Source organism: Haliotis asinina, chromosome 6, assembly GCF_037392515.1.
Source record: "Haliotis asinina isolate JCU_RB_2024 chromosome 6, JCU_Hal_asi_v2, whole genome shotgun sequence".
Taxonomy (NCBI): domain Eukaryota; kingdom Metazoa; phylum Mollusca; class Gastropoda; order Lepetellida; family Haliotidae; genus Haliotis; species Haliotis asinina.
The window spans coordinates 26,622,769-26,643,094 of NC_090285.1; positions in this window are offsets into that span (position 1 = coordinate 26,622,769).

Here is a 20,326-nt window from a genome sequence, read left to right on the forward strand (position 1 = left end):
TATTAGAAGATTTTCTTTCAAACAATGAACTATGTCTATTCAACAATAATTCGAAAACGTACTTACATCCTGGTACAAGTACATATTCTTCTCTTGATTTGTCACTCACTGATGCAGATCTCTTAAATGAATTCGAATGGTCAGTTCACAATGATCTGTGTGGCAGTGATCATTTTCCGACCATTCTTCAGGCAATAGCTCTAGGTGATATCCCTCCATCCTCAAGATGGAACTTCAGTAAAGCTAACTGGCCTTTGTTCAAACTACTTTGCAAGGACAAATTAATTCCTGATCGTTTTATTGATGTTCCTGATTCAGTCCAATTATTCTCTGATGAGCTCAACAAAATAGCCGATGAATGTAATCCTAAGTCCTCTATAAATCCACACATACGTAAACCATGGTTTACTAATGAATGTAAACAAGCTAGGAAAGCACGGAAAAAAGCTGAACATTATTTCCGCCGCCACCCAATGGTGCATAATTTAAATAAATATAAAGTGTTAAATGCTAAAGCAAGGCGCACATTTAAGCAAAACAAACGCCAGTCGTGGCAAAAATATGTTTCGAAAATAAATTCCCGAACGCCGATGTCCAAGGTATGGAACATGATCCAGAGAATAAAAGGTAAAGGTACCAAATCAACCATACATCATCTCAAAACTGGGGATCAGTTGTTAACAGATAAATCTGATATTGCAAACAAACTGGGAGAAACTCTTGCCCAACACTCTTCCTCGTCTAATTATGTTCCCAAATTTCAAAAATATCAAAAACAGCAGGAAAAGAACAAAATCAATTTTCATTCAGATAATGGGGAAGATTATAATGAAATATTTTCTATTCATGAGCTTCAAACTGCTCTTGAACAATCTCACGATACTGCTACAGGAGCTGATAACATTCATTATCAACTCCTGAAACACTTACCTGAATCCTGTTTAGAGACACTATTGAATATTTTTGATGATATTTGGACATCTCGTAAATGTCCTCCATCCTGGCGTAATGCCATTATTGTACCCATACCTAAACCTGGCCGTGACCATACAGATCCCTCTAATTATAGGCCTATTTTCTTGACTAGCTGCGTTTGCAAAACCATGGAACGTATGGTCAATAACCGACTAACTTGGTACTTAGAGTCTAATAATTTAATCACAAATATACAATGTGGTTTTCGTAAAAACCGCAGTACCATAGATCATTTAATTCGATTGGAATCATTCGTTAAGAACGCCATCATTAACAAGCAGCATGCAGTGTCAATCTTTTTTGATTTAGAAAAAGCTTACGATACGACATGGAAGCATGGCATTTTAAAAGATTTACATGATTTTGGTTTACGGGGTCGTTTGCCTCAATTTATATCCGAGTTTTTAACTGACAGACAATTTCAGGTACGCGTGGGTTCTACCCTGTCTGATCATTATACTCAGGACCAGGGCGTCCCACAAGGCAGTATTTTGTCTGTCACACTCTTTAGTATTAAAATTAACAGTCTATCAAAGGTTTTAAATGATTCAATTGATGGATCACTCTTTGTGGATGATTTTAATATTTCTTGTCTTGGAAAAAATATGCATACTATTAAACGACAACTGCAGTTATGTTTAAATAAAATAGATAAATGGTGGCTCGAAAACGGCTTTAAATTTTCTAAATCCAAAACTAATTGTATACATTTTTGCCGCAAATACAAACCACATAGAGACCCTGAAATATTTTTAAATGACACTCCCATCAAAGTTGTAAAGGAGGCAAAGTTCTTGGGTATACTTTTTGACTCCCATTTAACTTTTCTTCCACACATTAAATACCTAAAAAATAAATGCTTGAAGGCACTAGATCTATTAAAAGTTGTTTCCAGTTCCAAGTGGGGAGGGGATCAATCTACCCTCCTACACCTGTATCGATCACTGGTTCGCTCGAAACTTGATTACGGCTCCATTGTGTATGGTGGAGCCTGCAAAAGCAACCTAAAAATAATAGATTCAGTCCATCATCAAGGTCTAAGACTCTGTCTTGGCTCCTTTCGAACTTCACCTGTTGACAGCCTGTATGTCGAGGCTGATGAACCATCTCTTGAACAGCGGCGTATAAAATTAGCTTTACAGTATATAACAAAACTGCATTCGAATAAGTCAAATCCTGCATATAACTGTGTCTTCAATCCTCTGTATGAGGATTTATACAATAAGAAATCTTCTCTTGTTCCGCCTCTTGGTTTAAGAATGAAACCACTTATTTTTGCTGCCGGCATTGAGCTGGATAATATAGCTCCTTCCTGTCTTCTTTCTTCTCCTCCTTGGCAGTTGGTTAGGCCACAAGTTGACCTAACATTAACTACATTTAAAAAATCAGACACTAATGAATTACAATACAAACAAGAATATAATCAATTAAAACATAAATATAGCAGTTATAAATCCTTATTTACAGATGGGTCCAAGGACGGTGGCGCAGTGGCTTGCGCCACTGTCATTGGATCCAGAACAATATCTTCTAGATTGCCCGACAACAGCTCTATTTTCACAGCTGAAGCTAACGCCATATTAACGGCTCTCAAATATATTCAAGGACATCCAAAACATAACCAGTATATAATCTATTCCGACTCTCTTTCTTGCCTTCAGGCTATTAAAAACACTTCTTGCAAACATCCACTTTTAATTGAGATTATTGAATTGCATAATGAACTTGCTACTGGCCAATACGACATCGTCTTTTGTTGGTTACCCAGCCACGTTGGCATTTCTGGTAACACGATGGCTGCTCTTGCTGCCAAGGCAGCACTCAACAAATCTGTGACACCACTTCTTATTCCTTACTCTGATTATAAAGCTACCATTAGATCGTATATCCGTGATCTGATGCAGGAGAAGTGGGACACCCAAGTGGGCATAAATAAATTACATGCAATAAAACCTTCTGTTGGTTATACCTACTTGGGTTGTCAGTCCAGATTTGAAGAGGTCATGTCGGCGATGTCGTATTGGCCACACGAGATATACTCATGAGTACCTATTGAAAGGTGAGGATCCTCCGTTTTGCATCCCTTGTGATGAAATAATCACGGTCAAGCATGTCTTGCTTGACTGTGTCGAATATTCCATCACAAGGGATACCTATTTCAAATCACGAACAATGAAGGATCTTTTTAATAATATAAGTTCTCATTTAATCATTCAATTTTTAAAAGAATTAGATTTGTTAAATGACTTGTAAATAGATAAATATTTTAGTACTGGAAGTTTAAATTCGTAACTGTGCTTGTTAGTGGCTGTCTCCTCGAGGGGGGTTAAAGTACTGTAAAATTATTGTCCTCCGGAGAGGGTACGTAAGTCCACAAACATTCAAAGTCAATTCAAACTGTCCGTATTTTTAATCGTAGAATATGTGTCTTTTTAATATATGGCTAGATTTCCTAAATTGCTAACAACTGAAGGGATGATGTAAATCCAGCTAGGGTCCATGCAGGAAGCAAATGTACAGTAAGTCACCATGGTCCCTAGTATGGTGATCTACCTTCAGATGTTGGTGATATATAGCCCGTATTTTATGTTGTATTGTCCAAATAGTGATATTAGTTTTAACTTTCTACACTAGTTTTAAATGATAACTGTGATATTTTAGTTATTTTACTGTCCTTTGACGACAGGTTTTTATAGTATATGCACATTTCATTTCAATATCAAACATGTTCTCGTCACGATATGGCTGGAATATTGCCGATGTGACGTTAACTACGAACTCACTCACTCACTCACTCTTAAATAAAGCCATACTTATTTCCACCTAGGCACCCGTGGCACGCCACCTCCTTGTGATGGGTGCTGGGTAACGCCATGAGATCGCCGACACTCCCGTAGGGGAATATTTGGTCCACCAACCCGTTTGCCGTGGGTTGCGGCCCTGTGTCGGTGGAGGAGGGGATGCTGGTGGTTGAGGGCAATGGGAGCAGGACCAGTGTTCCTGTTGCTCAACATATCACTTCGGCCCTGACTTCACCTAGGCGGGAGGTTGAATGGGCCCGGTTGAACCAATCGGCTGGTCACGCCAAGCCCTGAGCATTATTATATGTAATGTTGCACAAAATTTTGAGAATTGTAATATGTATATTATTAGGTCTTAACCGATTTTTGGATCTTCTGAATTTCAATTTTACTAATTCATGTTTTTGCCTAGAGTCGTATGCCCAGAAGGCGGTGGCTCATGGGCCAATCTGGTGGAATTATTAATGTTTTAATTCTTCTGCTGGAGTATATCATCCGAATATCCTTGGTGCTGTAAGCTGGAGGCCCGCTTACTTTAGCATTGTCCTTGTGATACTCCGTGGTGGGTGGGGAGCTCGGATGATGAACCATGTACACTAACCATGGCTTATGAAACCCCAACAAAAAAACCAAAACGTCCACTTGATATTGACCCTGTTGATACTGACCATAGACCGTCTGCATCGATTGAGTATTGGCCGCGTTTCATTATGATTGAGACTCCTAACAAGACACCGCTAAAGTTGAACCCATTTGCTGTATCAAAGGGTATTCAAGGTATTGCTGGGGATGTGAAGAACATAAGACGTTTACTTTCGGGTGCCCTGCTAGTTGAGTGCGGGAAAAAGCAGCAAGCAACCAACTTGATGAACATGAAATCTTTCGTGGGCATTCCGGTCACGGTCTCTGCACACAAAGCCTTGAACTCAAGCAAAGGTATCGTTAGAGATCGAGACCGATTCTTTGATGATATGTCGGACCTTGAGATAGGATATGAAATGAAGGATCAAGGTGTACTCTACGTCAAGCGCTTTTCAACTCGGAGAAACAATGAAACCATCAAAACGAACACGTATCTGTTTACTTTTTCATGTCCAAATGTTCCCAAATCAGTGAAGGCAGGCTACTGTAACATTCCAGTTGATACCTGCATCCTCAACCCGCTCAGGTGTTTTAAATGCCAGAAATATGGACACGGTGTAAATACTTGCACATTGTTTGTTTTGTGTGCTCACTGTAGTGAAAAGACACACACAACATAAGATTGTGACAGTGATTATAAAAAATGCACCAATTGCTCAGGCTACCATTCTTCATTTTCTAAAAAGTGTGCAATTTGGAAAGAGCAAATGGAGATCAATAAAATCAAATTTACTCAAAATATCTCTTTTTCCGTGGCCAAAAAAGTGGTAAAGAGATCTGATCTTCCAGAAAGTTATGTTACAGTAGCAAAAACATCATCGGGGTCTAGCTCTAAAACAACATCAACCACAGGTTGCCAAACTTGGGTAAATTGCGATTCTCCACAGCTTTTGTACCCTGCTATATCATCACAGACTGAGGAATCACTTCCTAGTACATCAAAGTCTTCTTCTGATCACAAATCATCATCTCAGTCACACTCAAAGTCTCAATCGACAGCTGATAGTCAACAAACGGTGAAAAGTAAACCGGAGCCAAAGCCTGATGCTTCAAAACAACAAAGTGGCAGAGCTCCTAAATTCAATTGTTCAATAAATACGGGTCTCTTGAAGACATGGACGTTTATGAAAACGTCCATTCTAGGGCACATAGCTTGTCGCCCTCCAAAAGAGTGCGGGGTAGATCCCCAATAAATCCCCCCTAAAAGGTAGTTTATTCCAATAATATTGTACAGTGGAACTGCAGAGGATTGAGGACTAATTTACATGAATTACAGCTATTAGTCCAAGATTTTACACCTGCAGTGATATGTCTCCAAGAGACATATTTAAAACAAATAGAGACATTGACCTTCGCCAGTTTAATGTATATCATTGTTGGATCATCACTGGCGGATCATCCATTCTAGTCAGACAAAACGTTATTCAAAGCCCTGTTTCACTTAATACTAACATGCAGGCTGTTGCTGTGAGAATTACTTTACATGTAGCGTTTACGTTATGTTCTCTTTATATTTCGCCGTCTTTGACGTTTGCCAAAACTGATCTTCAAGCTCTATATGACCAACTCCCGAAGCCCTGTATTATAATGGGAGATTTGAATGGGCACAACCCACTCTGGGGTAGTGTAACTACAAACAATAAAGGTAAATTGTTGGAGGACTTCTGTTCTGACAATGATTTATATAAATATAATGATGGTTCCAACACATATTTACACCCTGGTACAGGGACTTATTCTGCTCTCGAGTTGTCACTCACAAATTCAGAACTACTAAATGAATTCGAATTGTCAGTCTCTGTGGAAGTGACCATTTTCCTACTATACTAAAATCTATAACTCCATCTGATGTTCCTCCATCATAAAGGCGGAATTTTAGAAAGGCTAACTGGGCTTTACATGAAACACTTTGCTCTGAAAAACCTAAACCTGGACGTTTTATTGACGTTCCTGATGCTATTAAATGTTTTTCTGATGAACTGAATTCCATAGCTGTGTATACCAAATTCCTCTGCACTTCCACATATTCAAAAACCATGGTTCAGCGATGAATGCAAACAAGGTAGGAAGGCAAGGAAAAAAGCAGAACGATATTTCCGTCGCCATCGTATGTTGCATAATTTGAATAAATTTAACATTTTAAATGCTAAAGAGCGGCGTGCTATTAAACAGAACAAACGGCAATCTTGACAAAATTATGCATCCAAAATGAATTCTCGGACACCCTTGTAGGTGTATGGAACATGGTCCAGAAAATCAAAGGTAAAGGTGTAAATGAGATATTGCTAATAAACTGGGTGAAACTCTCGCTAAACATTCTTCCTCTTCATTAATTATATACCTAAAATTTTGCAATATCAAAACAACAAGAAAAGAAAAATATTAATTTCAATTCTGATAATGGGGAAGATTATAAGGAAACGTTTTCTATTCATGAACTCCATACTGCTCTTGATCAAGCTCATGACACTTCTACAGGAGCTGATAACATACATTATCAACTCTTGAAGCACTTACCAGAATCCTGTTTAGAGACGCTCTTATCAATCTTTGATGACTTCTTGGACTTCCGGGAAATTTCAGTTCTTCATGGCGTGATGCTATAGTAGTACCAATACCTAAACCTGGACGTGATCATACAGATCCGTCCACTTTTCGACCAATTTCACTAACTAGCTGTGTTTGCAAAACCATGGAACGCATGATAAATAATCGACTTGTTTGTTACTTGGAAACGAATAACCTTATAACAGATATACGATGTGGTTTCCGGAAAAATAGAAGTACTGTCGATCAGACGTTGTAACTGTGTTTTTTGATCTTGAGAAGGCATATGATACAACCTGGAAATATGGCATTTTAAGGTATTTACATGATTTCGGTTTGCAAGGTCGTGTGCCTGAATTCATAACCAACTATTTAAATGACAGACAGTTCCAGGTCCGTGTAGGTTCTATCCTGTCTGGTCATTACAATCAGGATCAGGGTGTTCCACAAGGCGGTATTTTGTCTGTCACTTTTTTTGGCATCAAGATCAACAGTTTATCTAAAGTTTTAAACGATTCAATTGATGGAATGTTATTTGTGGATGATTTTAATATTTCTTGTCGTGGTAAAAATATGCATACTATTGAACGGCAACTACAGTTGTGTTTAAACAAAATAGATAAATGGTGTCTTGAAAATGGAAAATTTTCTAAATCAAAAACCAATTGTATACACTTCTGCCGTAAATATAAACCCCATAAAGACCCAGAACTATTTCTAAGTGGTACCCCTATCAAAGTTGTCAAGGAGGCTAAGTTCTTGGGACTTATATTTGATTCACAGTTGACCTTTTCGCCCCATATTAAGTCCCTAAAATCCAATGCTTGAAGGCTCTCGATTTATTAAAGGTTGTTTCTAATTCAAAATGATATATAGATCACTCGTGCGATCGAAACTTGATTATGGTTCCATCATATATAGTGGAGCTTGTCAAAGTAACCTAAAACTGCTTGATTCTATCCATCACCAAAGCCGAAGACCCTGCCTTGGTTAATTTAGAACCTCTCCTATCGCCAGTCTTTATATCGAACCTGATGAGCCTTCTCTCAACCAACGCCGTATAAAACTATCTTTACAATACATCACAAAATTAGCTTCTACTGAATCAAATCCTGCATCTAATTGTGTCTTTAATCCTCTTTATGAGGATTTGTATAACAAAACGTCTTCCCTTGTTCCGCCTCTTGGGCTCAGAATTAAGCCATTTCTTGCTGCTTCTGGCATTGAGCTGGAAAATATAGCTCCTTCCCGACTTCTCTCTTCTCCTCCTTGGCAGTTGGTTAGGCCACAAATTGACCTAACATGAACTACATTTAAAAACTCAGAAACGAATGAATTACAGTATAAACAAGAATATAAGCAATTGAAACATAAACATAGCAATTATAAATCCTTATTTACAGATGGGTCCAAGGACTGTGGCGCAGTGGCTTGTGCCACTGTCACTGGATCCAGAAACATATCTTCTAGATTATCACGTAATAGTTCTATTTTTACAGCAGAAGCTAACGCCACATTAACAGCTCTTAAATATATTGAAAGACACCCTAAACGCAAACAGTATATAATCTATTCCGACTCTTTTTCTTGCCTTCAGGCTATTGAAAATATTTCTTGCAAACATCCACTTTTAATAGAAATTATTGAATTGTATAACGATATTGCCACTCGCCAATACGACAACGTCTTCTGTTGGTTACCCAGCCATGTAGGAGTCTCTGGTAACACATTGGCTGACCTTGCTGCTAAAGCAGCACTCAAGAAATCAGTGACACCGCTTCTTATTCCTTACATTGATTATAAAGCCATCATTAGATCTTATATCCGTCATCTGATGCAGAAGAAGTGGGACATTCAAGTGGGCATAAGTAAATTACATGCAATAAAACCTTATGTTGGTTATACCTACTTGGGTTGTCAGTCCAGATTTGAAGAGGTAATCATGCGGCGATGTCGTAAATTTAAATTTGGCTAGCATTTTTATACTCGCCAGCAGTTGAAGGAATGGTGTAAATCGAGCTAGGGTCCATGCAGGTAGCAAAGGTACTGTAAGTCCCCATGGTCCCTAGTATGGTGATCTACCTTCAGTTGTTGGCGATCTATAGCCCGTGGTTTATAATGTATTGTTTTCTTTATTTACAATGTTTTAGTTTTTCATGCTGGTTTTTATATTCATATCTGTGATATTCTAGTGCTTTTACTGTCCTTTTATATTACACATATATTCCATTTCAGTGTTAAGTTCCCGTCACGATATGGCTGAAATATTGCCGATGTGACGTTAAATAGTAACTGACTCACTCACTCACACTATGTCCACCTATGCGTTGTAACGTTAACACAAGTAGCCCAGTGGACTGAATCAATGCGGGCAATGACGTGAATATCCGTCATCTGGGTTCAAGCTTAATCGACTTAAGTACACTTACATATGGGCAACATTTTTCCTTAGTTTTGGAGTATGCGTTTCTTTTTGTGAGGAGTTTATAAACCTATGATTCGAGGTAGCGTTTGACATGTACACAGGGTGGTTGAAAGGGATGTCTATGACTTACGGCGTCAAAGTGTTTGGCGCTGTCGTTTACAAGGATCTCACTTTGCCTCCGGTTTGGGTGTAAGGCCCCCATGTGATGTAAAATGTACTCGAACGCGGAAGTAACATCGTCAGCTGTTTAATATAGCATGCCTAACAGTTTTTTCTTGAATAATGACGATAGGCTAAACCACAGTCATGCACTGCCTTTTTCTTCGGGAAAGATGTCAGATCAGATTTTCTGTTGCTTCCATCTATTTAAACAGAGTGAAAGTAGAGAGAACCGACGGCTAATCCATGTTGACAAATTGCTCTGCACAGTTAGACAGACCTGTTTCAAGATGATGTAAATTCATGCGAAAGACGAGGCACATGAACCATTTCTTTTGAGGATTCAGAAGCTTGAATGCCTGGAAACTGAGTTAAAATCAGTGAAATGATGGTCTCAGCTATCCCATGGGAAATGCTTGAAGTATTGGCTCTGTCACTTGTATTGATGTGTTGATAATTCAACATCATAACACATTTTGTTATGAACACTATCCTTAATTGTGTCCCTTGGTGGTCTTTCAAAACTTTAATCTTCGCTCATTACTCGGTAAACCCCCATCTAAACAGTTGTAATTGAAGAGGTAACATTAACAGTTGATAATAAACACAACAAAAATAAAAGACTTTACACTCGTTTCAAAGTCAATCATTTGAAAAGGTTGGAAAATGGGTTTGAAAAAACTGTGAGTCACAATTTAATGAAATCATGACAATATCGGGCGTTCACAACTGCGATACAACGTCTGCTCCTGGATTGGATGATGCGTCTGAACACAGCTTGGGGAATGCGCCGCCATATTTGTACCAACATGGCACCAAGCTCCTGCAAGTTCTGTGGAGGGTTCCTTATTTGGCGGGGCCGCATGCCTAACACATCCCACACATGCTCTATGGGGTTGAGATCGCTTGATTTTGAGGGCCACTCCATGATACTGATGCTATCGTTCCTGAGGAAATTCGTTGTTAAATTGACCGTATGAGGTCTGGCGTTATCCTGTTGTAAAGTCAGACCTGGGCCATGAGCTGCCATGGATGGCAAAGGCTCTGGAACGAGCACCTGATCCGTGTATGCTGCCGCAGTAAGGTTTTCCTGGATGACAATGAGTCGGGATCAAGCATGGCCGTTGATAGCACCCCAAACCATAACGCTATCTCCCCCAAATCGATCCACTTCCTGTACGCAGCACTGACATTGTGTTCTCGTCTTCTCCATCAGCAACCATTCCATCAGCAAGGGTTAATGTGAACCTTGATTCATCACTAAACACAACCCTATTCCAACCTCGCTGGGTCCATCTCAGGTGCCATCGTGCCCAGAGAAGACGTTGGCGCCAATGGAAACGGGCTAGAATATGGTCGCCGTGCATGAAGACGAGCAGAGTGCAGGCGATTTCGAATGGTTTGGGCAGTCACTCCACCTCCAAACAATACATTCCCCGTGGATGTGGCAGTGACAACCCGATTACGCAAATGACTTAAGACAATCTGTCGGTCTTCTGCGTGTGACGTCGTCCAGGACGGGGGCGGTCAGCTGTGGTGCCAGTTTGATTGACACGTGTCTGGAGATTATGGATGGTCTGTCGACTGCATCCCATAACCCTCGCAACATCAGTGACGGACGTTCCCGTATTCAGCAATAGGTTACGTGACTCTTGGCACGTGGAAACTTGATTTTAGCGAGTAGTGCTCTCCCCCTTGCTACGGATGCCCGACCAATAGAATAAATGTGTGACGTACTGACCTTGACAATGCATTTAACCATAATCACAACAGGAACCCTTTCAAGAAAAGTTTCAAAACACTATTTGAAAAATAATGTGTCAAGTTTTATTTTTGCTGAATTTATATCCGAATGGCAGTGTCGATGAACACATAGCGTGAGACAATTGATGGGTTACATGCTGTTTATTCATAAAGTTAATCTGATTGTCTTTGGACATACCAACGACTTTTGATAATCAAGATTGAAATGATGATGATTATTGACCCACTTTACAAACATATTTCCATACATTGTAACATGTATTTTTTAAATCTATGACACCTAAAAAAAGAAATGTACAAGTTTCACATCTAATATATATTAGGAATTAACTTAAACAACTATTTGTCTTATACCGCCTCTACTGTTTTTCAGTAATACATTTTCATTCCCAAACTGCAATTCAGTGATATCTTTGAAAGGAATGAGAAGAGAGACATTGCCATGCTATCAAAAATAAGAAATGATCTTCATTCAGAGGGTCAAGGGACACCGCCGACTTCCTCACAGCAGACTTGGTCGTTGATAAGAGGATACGGATGTCATCTGTATTGATGGAATTTTTTCTCCTCCTCTCATACTCTCTTTGGACGGCTTTACACTGTGCATGTTGAGACACTCTGCCGCATATTGCCCCTTATCTACTGCCTCCTGTCCGATAACAGTGAAACAACCTACGCAGTTTTCCAGCTTGTTGGAATTGAAGCAGATAAAGTCAACTTTGATCTGATGTCAGACGTGTTTCGCATTGACTGTTGATTTTTTCATTATGTTCAGACACTAGGGAAACATATTCAGAATATAGGACACGATGAAGAATTTCAAAGCTCTGCAAGTCTTTCCCTTAAGTGTCACTTGACCAAATGTGTAACGTATGGATCGACACCATTCCACAGACTCCTGAGGGAGAACTAACGCTTGACGCAAACGAACACATCATATGTGTTTTTTTCCAGGCCGTCCGGACATACCTTCAATCATTTTTCTTATAACGGCCACGCCACAAACCTACAGGATTGGACGGGGTTATTATAGAAATCTCCAATGAAAAGCAATGTCACGTCCATGACTTTGAAACAGTGGTAAAGGGAAAACAGCATAGTGAAAATGGCTCATTTTGTCTGACACAAACGTGAATCACTAGAAGAAGGCAATTGATCCCTTTGGATAGAGATCGTAGAAGATACACTGACTGAGAATCTTTCATATCTGACATGGAAATCGCGGATTCCATTTCGAAAGTGACTGGGATCTGGGAATAAATTCCCTATTAAAAGGGACTACTCGCCTGGCCTTATTTGCGCTGAACACAAATTCCATCCTTCGAATACCATCTGTCAGTTTGTTCTAAAGATTTATTTCATTGAACACAAACCTGTACTTGTCTTTGCTTTTTTAACTTAATAGATAGTTTGCCTGACAGCTTGGCAGCAAATGTCATCTGTTTACATCAATAGAGAATAGTGTTACTCAGATGCTTGCAACAATAATCTAACTTGTTGTACATTTAGTTTATATTGTATTAGTATGGGATTCGTGGTTTCTGTGTAATGAAAATCACAAGGCTACAATGTTTGAGCTGACGGCGCATTCGTTGTTCAGGGACGAATCCACACTTCCCTTCTTGCCCTTAGATAATCGCTGACCAATGTAAATCTGCGAGTATATCATAGCATAGACCACTGCATAGAGCGCTCACATACACATACACCGACGAACGCACTTCACATAGCCTTACATATACGTACGGGGAAAAATAACTATGCTTAACATAAAATTGCATGAAACAAAAGTTAAGCATACATTATAAGGGTAATCCTAAATAACATGTTGCAAAGCACAATGCATGACATTTGATGTCACATAACGCGCGTGAACCAATTAACTTACATGCTTTGACAACTGAAGTTCACAGACCTAATATTGGAAATGCTAAAGTCTCTATTGGTAAATTTCAACCTTAACTGCACGTACATCATGTCATGAAAGAAAACAGCAGCTGTACAGAAAGCCAGCGTCTATGTGTCGTGGGTATGCTGGAGACTGGAATGGACCAAAATGAAGTGGCCAGACATTTTGTTGTCCATCGAAACACGATTTCATCTATATAGAAATGTTTTCAGCATATTGGGAACTCGAGACGTCATGTCACGAAGACAATCACATACGGTTGACCAATATACCGAATCAATTTCAGAGTCTCTGCTCGGAGTGTCGCCGACAGGCACGACCTGGTACAGGCAGCATCAACAGTAAAAAAGAGAAGTGATTGGGATGGTGTTTTGTTCATTATTGTGTCGAGGTATCTTTTTGACAGCTCAGATGGCAGATGAAGGGTGTACAGTCAGCGTTGTTCAACGTTGACAGTGTGGTGGGAACAACGTTATGGTATGGACTACCATCACATCGCATAGTCGGACACAATTTGTCACTGTCACTGGCATTCTGACAGCGATATAGGGATGAAATCATTGGACGACATGCGCAGCCGTTCATTGGACAGACACGCAACTTCACGCTTCAGCATGATAAAGCCCATCCATATGCATCACGCACGCAATAAATATGTGTTGTGTACCTAGCGGGATATATATGCAGTTTCATTAACACACCGAACTAAATGTAAAACATCACAAACGTTATACTGCCAAAACAAGGACGTGCTTGCAGTGTGTTAAGGATGCGCTGTATGTCCTTTGTAAATAGTCTCAGTACGTTTCAGTCACGTTAGTGGCGATACATATATTTGATAAACGTTACTACCGCACCAGGCGATTAAGGCCTTTGTCAACAAGCTGTTTTTGTATTCTGTTTGTGTAAATGACGTGTAATGTACAAAAAAGCACATGGATGCTTAGAAGTCACGTGGGTCCCATGTGTAGGTATTGCTTTTTATGCAGGCTTTACGAAACGAATCCATCCAAATTATTAGTTCCTCTACTCTAGGAAATGAGCCTCTGGGATGAAGGCATGAAATATTCATGGAAACCTTTACGGTACGACGGATTCTACTTCAACGTTGCCTCCAGGATAAATGTATGTGATAGAATTACTATAGTGTACTGCTGACTTCGAGCAAATATACGTGACAAACTATGTTAATACGATCTAATTCAGGTGACGTTTGAAAGCGTTAATCTTGACATTAGCTGGTACCGGAACATTGGAATCTCAGTGGAGTAGAGAATATATGAAATATAGACACTCCAGTAGATGGAAATAAGGATATTTAGTCTATAATAGAATGGTGTCTGCGGGTTATAATGGATGCCACTGAGATATGTTTCTTTGCTATATCTAAGCAAATATCCTAGTTGAATGGCACCGGTCTGTAAATAAGCGAGTCTGGACAAGACATTCCAGTGATCAACAGCATTAGCATCAATCTACGCAATTGGCAAAAAAACATAAACGAGTCCATCACCCGATCCCCATCGTCTCCTCTTTCATCAAGCATGAGTAACTAAAGAACAATTCAAAATTAAACGAAAGAATTGTAAAGTTACTAAAGCCGCTTCGGTGAGGCTTTTTAAGGAATACTTCACAAATGCATATAAGTACAGTAACATTAACAACGTCGTTTTTCTTTTCCGTATTTGTGCTTATACCTAGTTTGAATACTCCCTAAACATACAATTTCGCAGAGTTCACCTGTGACATACTGTATTAACTATATGCTATAGGAATACATAAAATCACATAAAACATGTTGTTCATTCAACGCCTGCTGCACTGAGTGCTACAGTCAAGCATGGTTGCGTGCTAAAGTGTATGGACGTGGTACACCTTTACGTTTCATAGTTTCATCCTTTGTAGACGACTTACACGGTTTGTTGAGTAAGGTTCGCTGATGTTGATATCTGCAATTCGCATATTGCACACACGACAAACATGTAATCTTCGGATTGAACATACTTTACAGAAAACCTTGTATCTTTACTTTCAGAAACTGTAATGAAAAGGAACCGAGATTCGTTTTTCAGTATCACAGAGAGGATGTCCAGCAATTACTTTATGTCTGATACTTTTGTTGTGTCAACGTCGCCCAGTGTACAAACGTCATAGCCTGCTTTTAGTAGAAATTCTTGATATGTTTAAAATATATCTGCCTATCTTTAAACCACACCAATACCTTGACTCGATGTCAAATGTGTGTCTCTATTAAGCGCAACAACGAGTGAAAACCTTCAAACGAGGTTCGTGCACATATACCAGTTGAGAAACAAGCATACATAAAACAACACTTTTAGGGAGCTGGGAAGACAACAATCACATGTTTCCTAATAAGACAGCCGTACCCTTTCGATTAAAATGTACTATTTGGTTGTCCTGTTTACACTCATGCAGCTGAAAATATATAATATTGCAGTGTATTTTCCTATCTGAAAGATGCTCTCAATCATGTACAGTATAAAATGACTAATCTTAAAGCCGCCTTTAATATCCGTGCACATTACCAATTGGATTGTCTGCTGGGATTCTATATGCAATTACTATCATAATTATTTGACGATACTTGACTGAATACGTACGGTTTATCAGTAAATTTCCTTCAAACAATCTTACACACTGCGCTAAACCATGCTATAGTACGTGGAATTGGAATTCACACTACCATCATATAATTGAGATAATTACCCTCCGACAATATCGTAGCCAGCATCATTCGCCCACATCAGTACATTATGTACTGATGATAAGGAACGTAACTTCCAATGCAAAATCAGCGTCCCCTCTACAGAAGCATAACACACGTATTGACTAGCGACAAGATATCTGACGTTTCCTGCTTGTTTACAGTTGCCGATCCTTTTGTCTATCGACGCGCAGGTGTACTGTTCTGAAACGACACAATTGTAACAGATGTGTAAACCACATTTGGGTTGCCCAAAATGGCACTGTCACCACAGTTTTAGTTTTATCTCTCTCAAATTCATGCAGACACTTTGCCAAGAGACAGAAAAATGGGAAACAACACAGTATTTCACTACTCCAGGAACATGAAAAGGTATCTACTACTTCTGCTCCTGAATCTGGTTGTGTGGCAGCTTATCGTTAAACCTTGACGCAAACATATCGATTGTGGGTCTTATGCTAAAACCATTGATAATCAGATTGAGGATTTCTCTTTTTAACGCCCATTCAGCAGTATCTGAAAATACTCTTGAAACTTTGTCTGCCAAAGTGTTTTTTTTTTTTGTTTTTTTTTTTGTCCAGCGATGTGAGACACTGACAACCAGATACTGTTGGTATCCTACCAACCTCAGACTTGTTTGGTTAAACTATTACATGAGTCAGATCTTGTTCTGCACATGCCTTTTAAGTAATGTACAGTGTTGTCACACTAAACTCAGAATGCTTTCCTTCTTAGAACAGACCCGTGAAGGTCCCGGGGTAGAATAGGCCTTCAGCAACCCATGCTTGCCATAAAAGGCGACTCAGCTTGTCGTAAGAGGCGACTAACGGGATCGGGTGGTCAGACTGGCTGACTTGGTTGACGCGTGTCATCGGTTCCCAATTGCGCAGATCGATGCTCATGTTGTTGATCACTGGATTGTCTGGTCCAGACTCGATTATTTACAGACCGCCGCCATATAGCTGGAATATTGCTGAGTGCGGCGTAAAACTAAACTCACTCACTCACTCTTAGAACAAATGTTTCAGAGCTCATAGCTATCTTTTTCTCTCTAGAGGGACTACAGATGGCGACTTCTCTTTGAAGAATGCATTCTGAGTTGAGTGTGACAACACTACTGCTGTACTGAAGTAGTAGATGCCTTTTTGGCATATAGGTAAACTGGTACATTATTCCTCCCCCCAAAATCTCAAATATTTGTAGTGTTTATTTTGTACCTTAACTGAGTAGCAGACATCTTGAAGATCAACTGACACCCGTACCATGTAGGAGTTTGGCTGAAGAGAAGCAAGTACTGATCTCAGACATTCCATTCAAATTCAGAATAAATCGGTATTTAACGTTCTTTTCCTGCCAAATGAATGCGTTAGAAATAAATAGGTTTCTCCGGCTTCTGCCAATTCAATTATGTTGTTTGACAACATATCTCAGATTTCTTGGTCAAAGATTAGCTTTTACTGTTCATTGAAGTTTATTAGTACTGGGACATTCTGTACTGACAGGTATTTCTAAACCTTTAATTGTGTCTCAAACATTTTTATCAGAAGTTATCCATAAAGCAAGCCTGATACTCACCTACTTCTGGCGTTGTACCTGCACGGGGTGATTTACTGATTCCGCCCCCTCCTTTCTTTTCCATGTGGGCCGTCTTTCCAGTCCACGACTTTTGAGATAAAACGGGTCTGTCAAAGTTGTGCTGATAACCACCTCAGATGAATCTACCATGACTTCTGTCCCTGACGAATGTTCTGAACCGGTGCTGACACTTTGTGTGATAGCGAGAGGCTTGTTTTTGACCTAAGCAAGAACCCATGGAAGGAACCCAAGTCTTCAAAGTGCTAGTCTGTACTCTTTTCAAAGAGCGACATTCGTTTGGGAGCGAGTCCAACATTAATTTGTTCACTTCTAGAGTATTGGGTATTATAGTTTTTCAATGTTTTCGAGGAGGAATCTTCGGCCTGTTTAGTTTGAAACACTAATGTGAACAGTGGATGCAAGCTCTTAGGCAATAGGTACACCAAGGCCTTCATCAGTCTTTAGACTATTTCTGCAAGCGGAGTTTCATTTTTGTCAAGTGTGCAAGCTTTCTCGACAGTCTTCCGCGGGTTACTCCTATCGTCAAATAGAGCTGATTACAAGCATCAGTAGGCTTAACAACGTTCAGAGTACTCACAGATTCGTGCTGAGTCATTTGACCAGAACGAACATAACCCTCATTATCTAGTTCGCCTTCCCCTTTCATCTGCAACAATGTCCATACATGTATTGTGATTCCAAGAATCCATCTTGTCTTCCAGCTTACTGAAGCATCCACACAGTAAGTGAGATATCGCCGATGGATGAATTGATTTCAAAGAAAAGTGACATGTCTGTTGACTTCTCAGTATCTGAGGCGGAAGAGAAGGGAGCAGTTGTTTGACTATTTTGATTTCCTGCCGTTTGTTCAGCACTTCAGCTTGCTGAAAGCAAACATGACCGACTTGTTCAGCGCCAAGAGCCGCAATGACTGGCGTCTGCGTACTGCTATCTTACGTAATCACGAGTCTTCGTGACTGACTGATAGAAAGATAACCACACCTTCTTAACAATCATGATGTGACAATAACCATCACTTGTTATTTTTCATCGTACATGTGGGTAGACAATGCTTAATGTTTTATTCCGACTATTGGTAGTAATTCGGCATTTAACCTTTTTACGTTAATGAATGACCTTTTCCACCATGCCTATGGCTTTGATTCCGAGGTCCATCCACCATGAAAATGTAGAGGGCGGCATGGATAAAGATGCTTTCAAACTTCATATACAGTCTCGAGATTGACTGATAGAACAAAAACCCACTCCAGCCAACAACACGATCTTGTCCTTTTTTATAAAGCAACGGAATCTAGTTATATCATTGAATTTTCCGTCCCTTTTGACAGCAATGAGATTGGCCAGATTCAGGAAATGCTTGATAAATATGCGGACCTCGCCTTTGAAATGTCCCGCTTGAATTGCAAGAACACTGTCGTCAGACTGCCCATTGTCACCGGTGCCCTTGGTTTGGCACCTCCTGATCTCTTGGCGCAGATCGGCATCCGTGGCGAGCCACCTCCTCGTGGTGGGAGCTGGATAATGCCAGGAGCTCGGCAAGGCCCCGTTGTGGACCCGGGGGATATTTGGTCCACCAACCTGTTTGCTGTGGGTTGCGGCCCTGTATCGGTGGAGGAGGGGATCCTGGTGGTTGAGGGCACTTGGAGCTTGGAACAGCGTTCCTTTGTTCAACACACCACTTTGACTCTTACTGCACCTGGAAGGGGGGTTGAATGGACCCGGTTCAGTCAATCGGCTGGTCACGTCGAACCCTAGTCTTAATGCTCATTACTTTACTTGTGGAAGGATCTCTGTTCGCAAAGTTGCAGATAGTATATGAGATACCCAGCAGGCGGGAAGCAAAATATCCCCGTAACCTGCTCGGCACACAAGACGCTTAACTTCAGCAAATGTATCATAAAAGACCGTGATCGGAGTCTTGCTGATGAATCCATTGAGGAAATTGTGTCAGAACTCCGAAGTCAAGGTGTGATTGAAGCCACACGATTTACATACCGCAAAGATGGTCGTGTGTATCCATCCAATACATATCTCTTGACTTTTGATACAACGTCTCTACCCAGTTCTATCAAAGTTGGCTGCTGTTCCATGCCTGTAGACCTCTACGTCCCACGACCTACTCGTTGCTTTAAGTGTCAGAAATTCGGAGATGGTCAGAATTCATGCAAAGGTAGAATCACTTGTGTCAGTTGTGGTGAAATTGATCATGACGGAAATACATGTACTCGTCCTTTAAAATGCTCTAAAAGTGAAGGAAATGATATGTCCTCCTCGACTGACTGTAGTGAATTCAAATATCAGTCCCTTGTACCAAAACTTAAATGTGAGCAGAAAGTCAATTACTTGGATGCAATGAAACAGGCAAAATCAGTTACTCCTGCCAATACAGCAGGACAATCGTATGCGTCAGTCACTAAAACCGTATGAACTGTCAGCACGATTTCTGTAGAGGGTCAAACGGATCTTACAGGGACAAATGGTGAAACACCAACCAGAAAACACAGTTCCGTTTCAAAAATCAAGATCAGTATCTACCTCAAAATCTGAAACCTCTGCGAAAGTCGTTGAAAAACATAAAAATGAAACTTTTAAAAAGAAAAAAGAGAGGTATCCCCCCATATGAACATTAATGACAATGCCAGTGGTCACTCGCCCAAAAAGGAGAGGAAGGGCAATGTCACCAGTTACTGCTCCTTAAATGACTAATACAACCTTAATTCAGTGGAACTGCAGGGGACCAAAGACCAATTTAAATGATTTACAGCTATTAGTGCAAGAGTTTA